Raw genomic sequence first — 9,085 nt, 5'->3', positions numbered from 1 at the left:
TGGAGCAACCAGAATCAGAATAAGCCACAGGGGCAATTTCAACAACAGGAGAAGAGGCCTCAATTAGAAGATATGATAGGAATATTCATGGAGAATGCCGAAGCTACACTTCAAAATCAAAATGCAGCCATCAAAAATATGGAAACTCAGATGGGGCAGCTAGCCATCGCATTGACTGGCAAAACGCCATGTAACTTGCCAATTAATATAGAAATCAATCCCAAAGAGCAAGCTAAAGCTATTACAACTCGAAGTGGAGTGCAATTACCGGAAATCCATGTCAAGAGACCAGGTGTGACTGTAGAGACATCATCCTCTGCTGAAAATGAGACTGCTGTGAAGGAATCAACTCCAAACGAAAATTCAGAAAAATCACAAGATAAGGCCAAGGTCACAGTCAACCCATACGAACCTCTGATTCCCTTTCCACAGCGCTTGAAGAAGCAAAAAGTGGAGCAACAATACAAAAAATTCCTAGAAGTCTTCAAAAAGCTCCATATCAACATCCCACTAGCCGATGCACTGTTTCAGATGCCTAGCTATGTGAAGTTTCTCAAGGATATTATATCAAATAAACGCAAGCTGGAGGACCATGAGACAGTTATGCTTACGGAGGAATGTAGTGCCAGAATCCAGAATAAGCTCACACCAAAACTGAAAGATCCAGGGAGTTTTACCGTTCCTTGCACAATCGGTGAAGTATATTTCGATAAAGCATTATGTGACCTCGGTGCAAGTATTAATTTAATGCCTCTATTTGTTTTTAGGAAACTCGGCTTGGGAGAAGCTAAAGCAACCATTGTGACACTTCAGCTGGCAGACAGATCACTGACACACCCCAGAGGGATAATTGAAGACGTGCTCAGCAAGGTCGAAAAGTTCATATTCCCAGCAGATTTTCTTATCTTGGACATGGAAGAAGACAAGGATGTCCCATTGATACTTGGTGGACCATTCCTGGCCACAGGAAGAGCGTTAATTGACGTTCAAAGGGGGCAGTTGATTTTAAGATTGGGAGAGGAGCATATATCGTTCAATGTATTCAAAGCAATGAAACTGCCAGCAGAATTAGACTGCTATTACCAAGTTGACATTATTGACAAGGCAGTACAGGAAACATTCCTACTTCATGGCCCATCTGATGCATATGAGACATGCATTGCACAATCCCAATCAGTTCACTCAAGTTTTCTTGAAGTTGAAAAATGTGCACGATTTTTGGAGACCAACCCGCCATACACCCGAAAACGGCACTTCGAGGAACTGGGGACAGGAAATACGAAGCCATTGCCTTCTATCCAGCAGCCGCCAGTTTTAGAACTCAAGCAACCGCCACATCTCAGATATGAATATTTGGGGGGAGTCAGATACACTTCCAGTAATCATTTCTAACACAGTCAGTGAAGTGGAGGAAGAAAAACTGATCAGGGTACTCAGAGAGAACAAGACGGCGATTGGGTGGACAATAGCTGACGTTAAAGGAATCAGCCCTTCTCTGTGTATGCATAAAATTCTAATGGAGGAAAACTGAAGGCCAAGTATAGAGGGTCAGAGAAGATTAAATCTGAACATGAAGGAAGTGGTCAGGGTAGAGATACTGAAATTACTGGGTGCAGAAATTATTTACCCAATTTCAGATAGTGCATGGATCAGTCCAGTTCAAGTGGTACCAAAAAAAGGGGGAATCACAGTGGTGAAAAATGAGAAGAATGAATTAATTTCCACCAGAACAGTTACGGGATGGAGAGTTTGTATCGACTATCGCAAACTTAATGCAGCTACACGAAAGGATCATTTTCCCCTCCCATTCATTGATCAGATGTTAGAGAGATTGGTGGGACATTCACACTACTGCTTCCTTGATGGATACTCGGGCTATAGTCAGATACCTGTCGCACCAGAAGATCAGGAGAAAAAATATTTTTAGATAACGCGGTCGCATGGTGCGACCGCACACATAGCACCCAAGTTTCAAGTGGCTAATGCCACTTGAACCATGCAGCCGTAGGCAACAAAGCCATGCGGTCGCATGGCAGAATCGGGTGTGGTTTTTTTAATCACACCCTGTTCCTTCCTTCTTCATTTTTTTTCTTCTCTCATTTCTTCCCTCAATCTCTCACGCATTCTTAGGATAATTTCACCCACCAATTCTTCCCATCAAATCACGTTTGCACTCCACAATATTCACCCCGTACATCAAGCCATCCACTTCAAGGTAAGGTATTACTTCTCACATTTCTCTCGGCTTTCTCTTTTTGGGTAATTCGTCTTGGAATTCGTTTTTTCATGAATTGAGGGAAAATGGGCTAGTTCATATAGGGATGGATTTGTTGTGATTGTGTTGTGTGACTTTTGGGATGAATTGGACATTAATTTCACTAACTTAGGACTACTTTCACATAATGCGCACCACGTGTTTGATGAAATGCCACAATAACCATTTGTGTGCAATTAGGTGCTCTTTACATATATAATGATTCACAAACATGGCACCAAATATGTTTTAACGAATTCCATCATGAATTAACTTAGAAAACACCCACTTTCACATTGCAACACATAGGCACATGATTAGGTCATCACACGTCACGACACCCTACGTCCCCTACTTTGCATCTTCATTTGACACACCAAACGACATCCAATTGGGTTGAAATTCGAGTATGTGCTACACTTCAATGAATACTTTGATATGCCTGGAGATTGTCCAGGAAAATTTCGATGATTCTCGACGATGTCAAGGGCCGAAAGTGCGCACTTGGTCATGGATCCAATTTCTGAAAAATTGCATGTTTACGCCGAGTTTTCTCCATTTTTCATATTGGCAGAATACTTGACTTAAATTGAACATCATATCTTGACTAGTGCACACCATGGTGTTACACATGCATCTACGAAAGTTTGGGGGATTTGTGCAATACATATTTTATTTTCTCACTTCATTCCTATTCTTTTCACATCGAACTTAACGAGTGTAATTTTACAAACTTTGCAGGATGCCTCCTAAAAGAGCTTTGCACGGGAAAGAAAAAGCAAGCTCCTCAACCGGGACAGCCCGTACTCGAGAGCTTGCGGGGGAGGTTCGACGATTCTTAACTGCAAATACCGCGGCACGATATGAGAATATCACACGCCATTGGACTTTACATGCTGAAAGACCCGTTAAGCTTGATGACTTCCCGGGTTTTGAGTTGGTCAACTTAGTTCAGATTTGTGGGTGGCAAAAGTTGGTGGAGCGACCACATCCAATCTATGAGACTCTATGCCGAGAGTTCTTCGCCAACTTCAACAGTGACATTGACACGCCAGGCTCCGAGCATTTCCATTAGACTTAGGTGCGGGGGAAATGGATTATGTTCTCTCCCGAGGTCATTCATGATTACTACCAGCTTACCGTGGAGAATGTGGTCCCTCTCCCAATTGACTTTCACTGGAATGAAGTGGCTGAGATTTTAATGAGGCAGGAGAATGCACGGCCCTTCGAAACTACCGAGTGGCATCAGATTGAGCTTACCCCTTCCATAGCCATTCTATGGCTCTTTATGTGCCACAATATCGAGCCCATATCACACAGGACTACTTTTCCAGATCAGACAGTAGGGTTCATCTACCACTTGGCTCGAGGCAACAAGATAGATCTCGCTACTCATATATACAATCAACTACACTCATTGGGAACTTGGAGAGATCGCTGCTCCACTCTGACATTCCCGAGCCTCATTAGTGGCATATGTAGGGTTGCGAGTGTTGCATTCCTACTTGAGGAGTTACCTGAAAAATCCAGCCCCATGATCAAACGAACTACATTTGATGCTCAAACAAGGGCTCAGGTCAAACACAGTGAAGAGCAAGAAAATGACGCCGTAGATAGCAGGCAGAACAAGGCTCAATCCCTGCAGATCAGGAATACCCACGGGCTCCCAGCACTACAAGCTGACGTGGACAATCAGTTGCTAAGACAGATATTCTCCACCACCACGGGCATCAGCCGAGACCTCCACAGTTTCTTTCAGGATTTTGGCAACATGAAGACTGAATTGAGAAGTTTACAAAGAGACAATCACCTTGCGTTGAACTACATCAGAGATGCCAGGGATCATGCCACAGTCATGCGATGGGAGTTTGATACCATGAATGGCCGGTTGAATATGTATGTGGGTCGGGTGGACGGCATCCGAATAAGGGTAAATGAAACTTGGGAGACCATGAGAGCTATCCAGGCCGAGCAGACACATCAGTCTACCTTGATGAGGGAGCTGAATGAGATGATACGACAGTTCCTTGGACAACACCCTCCACCGCCAGATGATGGTACATCAGGATCCAGTTTCTTACAACCTCATCCATTTTGATACAAGGAAAGTACTATTTACCACATTTTGACTTTCCTTTTTCATGTTGTCCGTAAAATTCTGTCTTTATTCTTCTGTTAATTTTACATTAAGGACAATATATTAACTAAGTTTGGGGGTGACAAATTTTAACTACGTATCTGTGTTCATCGGTAACTGTATTCCACAGTGTGTGCATGATGAGTGAAAAAAAAAGTCTATGCATTTTATTCAGTTTTGCTTTAATTCTTTTCATGCATGCTTGTGTGAACTTGATAACCTTGCTAGCTATGATGTTATAATTGGACTAGTTTAAACTGTAAAAACTTTGGATCTGGTGCAATTAGGCTAACTGATACTTGTTGATACAACACTTGACATTATCTGTGCACACTATTCATGCTTTACATGTTGGGTGAATGAAAGGAGTTTGAGCACAAAATAGGAAAAGAATGATAACCTTCTATTGAATTAAACCGTAAACTGCCTTAAGACAGTTTGGTGATAGTTGAGTTATTATAGGGGAGCATTGAGATGAGTGGAGGCTCCGTGCATGAATTTTATTGTGTGGATTGCCTAGACCAGTGAGGTGAAGATTAAGTGAAAATCTTAAATTAGGGGTTGGTTTTGGAAACTAAATGTCGAGAACAATAAGGGCATAAAATAAATTTGTGAGAACAATACACTTCTTTTCATGCCTTTATGACTCGAGCAAGTAAGTCTGTAAGGATATTTCAAAATTTGGTGCCCTAAGGTCAATTGGCTTGGGAGTTACCGGCCTAAAGCTCGCTAAAAGGGTCATATAGAAAGCAAGAGGGAAGTATGTTAATAAAAAGTCATCTGATCGAGCCTTTATAACTCGAGTGAATAAGCCTGCAAGGGTTTAAAACCTGGTGTCCTAAAACCAACCGGTTTGGGAGTCACCGGCCTAAAGCTCGTTACACGGGTTATATAGAAAGCAAATGAGAAGATGATAATTAAAAAAAATAATACTAATAAAATCAAAAAAATTAGAGAAAAGAGAGAAAAACAAAAGAGAGACAATAACATGAAGAAAAGCCCTTGGACATTTGATTAAAGAAACTATATCTTTGAGGCTAGACAAGTAGCCTAGTTTAATCTTGAGTGTCGAAGCAATCAAACTTAGGAGAGCTTTCATTTGTTGAAATGTAAACTTGTGATAGTGAGATTAATCCAAACTACGAGAGGGTGAGGACTACAGCTATGTAAATTCCTAATTTTAAAACACAACCCTAGGATAATTGAGTGAAAATAATAAGTTTGGGGGGCTGTGTATCTCTCGAGCGAGTAAGGATACAATTGACCACTTGGGGTCGAGACTCAAATCCATCATGAACCTAATATGTTGGCATGAATTTACACACACCCACGTCAAGTACGCATTTAACAGGTGAATGTTGATGTCATTTTTGCACCGATAAATTTTTATAAAGTCTAATACTTAGTCCAATCCTGAGCTGCGGCTGGGTATCAAGCCATGTTTGTTCAGAATTAAGTCACTATCTTGTTTGAGGACAAACAATAGTTCAAGTTTAAGAGGTTTGATAAATGTGTTTTTGCACACTTATTTAGGTCACAAACATGACCTAATTACGAGCAAAATGATTGAATTGTAACTTAATTTTGTTACATTTGTGAATTGTAGGGAACACCGATGAACATGGTGAAATTCATGAGAAAAGACGCGAAAAAGGACTAAAATGACACAAAGTGAAAGTTCAAGGACCAAGGTACAATTACCCAAAAATTGACCCGATAAACAATTCAAGGAATTGATAGAACCAAATGCCAACTGATGATGTCTTGGGATGATGGAATAGAAAGAGTGAAGAAAAGAGGCCTAGAAGTGAAAGATTCAAGTAAAGGGACTAAATTGAAAATAATAGAAGTTGGAGTCTACCATGCGGCCGCATGGTAGAACTCCCGTGCGGGCGCACGAATGAATGCAGTGAATTTTTATCGAAACATGGAATAACCATGCGGCCGTACGGATTAAAACCATGCGGTCGCATGGTAGTCTTTTCGATACGAAATTTTCTTTCCTTATACTATTAAAACTCCTTTGGTAACCTAATATTCACGGGATATAAATATCAAAAAAGGTCCAGAAACGATCAGAACGCATTGGGAGGCAGAGAAACACTTCTTGAAGAGGATTTGGAGCGCAAGAACGAAGATTGTCTATTAAAATTTCAAGATTTCTTCAAACTTTTATAATCCGGTGATGCTTATTACTCAAAACCTGATGTATTTTGTTATTTTAATCATGCTAGGCTATATTTTCATGTGCTAGGAGATCGATGAACCATGTAATTTGCATTTTAATATCCTAGTTTTACAATTTGATATTAAGACATATTTTTATTATTTTGAATGATTTATATGCAATTAATATTTCCTCAAATTTAGGTGATTTATTCTTGCATTCGAGAGAATTGGAATAGATTTGACATAATATAAATCATCGTAGGGTCCGATAGGAAATAGAAATATACCACTATGCCCTACGTGAATACTTAAGTGTTCATAAAATTGCATGCATTTTTACATATGCTCTTGTCATAAAAATATAGGCTGATAGCATGTAGAAATAGGTTTGATACATCTCAAGAGAGAGTATTGGATAGACTTAGGAACATTGATTCGTCACAATTGAAATGTGTTGTCATATTGTGAAACTAGGGTTTAAAGTGATAATTGCATGGAAAATCGTGATCCTAGTGTGTTTATTGATTATAACAACGTGCGTTCTCAACATTTAATTTTATTCTAGAGTGTTAAAATATTGTTTTGAGTTTTAATTTCAATTTACGTAATTAGAGTTTCTTTTTGAAATTAGGGTTTTAATTAGATTTACATCCACTTTGGCAATCCAGTTTCGGTTTAGGCCACGTTAGATAAAATTTAAACTAATCAATCTCTGTGGGATGATATTCGGACTCATTGATTCCACTTTATTACTTGTTAACGAGCCATAATTATTTTCTTTCGATTTTAAGCTACCCCAAGTGTACGGTTCGTTAACAAGTTTATGTGACCTCGGTGCAAGTATTAATTTAATGCCTCTGTCTGTTTTTATGAAACTCGACTTGGGAGAAGCTAAAGCAACCACTGTGACACTTCAGCTGACGGATAGATCACTGACACACCCAGAGGGATAATTGAAGACGTGCTCATCAAGGTCGAAAAGTTCTATTCTAGGCCTCTTTTCTTCACTCTTTCCATTCAATCATCCCAAGACATCATCAATTGGCATTTGGTTCAATCAGTTCGTTGAATTGTTCATCGGGTCAAATTTTGGGTAATTGCACCTTGGTCCTTGAACTTTCACTTTGTGTCATTTTAGTCCTTTTTCGCATCTTTTCTCATGAATTTCACCATGTTCATCGGTATTTCATACAATTCACAAATGTAACGAAATTAAGTCACAATTCAATCATTTTGCTCGTAATTAAGTTATATTTGTGACCTAAATAAATGCGCAAAAACACACTTATCAGATGTCAACGTAGGGCAAGATGGAGATTTTATCAACCTGATCACAATTGTTTATATTTTTTATTTTTTCAAATTCTAGAAAAATTTGGGAATTAAGGATGGCAATGGATCGAGCCAGCTCAACCCTTTAACCCACGAGCTTGGCTTGGGCTCGTGGCGAGCTCAGCTCGTTGCTTGAGCTCGCCCCAAGATTGGTGAGCCCATGAGCCATGAGCTCATGGGCCGAGCTGAGCCCACGAATTGCTCGTGAACTCGTGATTTTTTTATTTAATTTTTTTTTGGTAAATTTGTACATTTTTTTGACACTTATTATTATTTTTTTTAAATTTACATATTCTTTGAATGAACGGCTCTTGGGATTGAACCCCTGCTCAGCTCGATCTCGTCATCGACGAGCCCCAACCGGCCACAAGTCGAGTTTTAATGAACTGAGCCAACGAGCCGCTTGGCCCGTTTGACATCCCTATTTACAGTCGCATATGGGAATGCCGCTTTTTAGTTGAAATTGTGGAGGCTGCTCATATATTCATTTCCTTAATATCCTAAAAGTTGCTATAAATGAAATTTTACGGGATTTTGAGCGATCGAACATCTAGTTGATTTTTTCGTACTCAATGAAATATGCCGACTGCCTTCTGTGTTTCTAATTTTGGGGCTCTTCAGCATTCTGTTAAAATCGATGAATTGCAACGCTGGTTTTAACTATAGAGTGACGACATTTTTCCCCTTCTGCGAAACTGAGACCTGGTTATCACCCTAAACAACTGTGAAACTTTTTGCTACACCATCGTCTCAATGTCTATGAAATGCCTAATTTCAAATCCAAATAATACAACAAAATAGGTGCTGCAAGAAATCTGGGCAACTCTGCTATGGCGATTCTGATGTCACATGGACGTCATGGGCGGAAGACGATGCCACTGCCTCTTGATTTACCAGTCATTTTAAATATGATATTGAAAATTGAATGGCACTTCTACCTGCATTTTCAATTGGGAAATGGTTGTTGGTTTTCGAAAGGTAGCTCAATCTTTTTCGCATTGCCATAGAACTCTTCCAAGTTGTAGAAAGCCCTTTGCCGAGGAAGAAATATATGCACCACTACATCACCTGAAATGAGTACATAATGATGCCAGCTAATTCAACACCGTGGAGACAGGTTATTATTGCAAGAACATTGAACTTATCATTAAAAATCTTCGTTGAAACCGTACTTAGTTCACACATTTCATAGA

This window comes from Olea europaea, unplaced genomic scaffold, assembly GCF_002742605.1.
Source record: "Olea europaea var. sylvestris unplaced genomic scaffold, O_europaea_v1 scaffold737, whole genome shotgun sequence".
Taxonomy (NCBI): Eukaryota; Viridiplantae; Streptophyta; class Magnoliopsida; order Lamiales; family Oleaceae; genus Olea; species Olea europaea.
Note: the sequence above shows the minus strand (reverse complement) of the source record.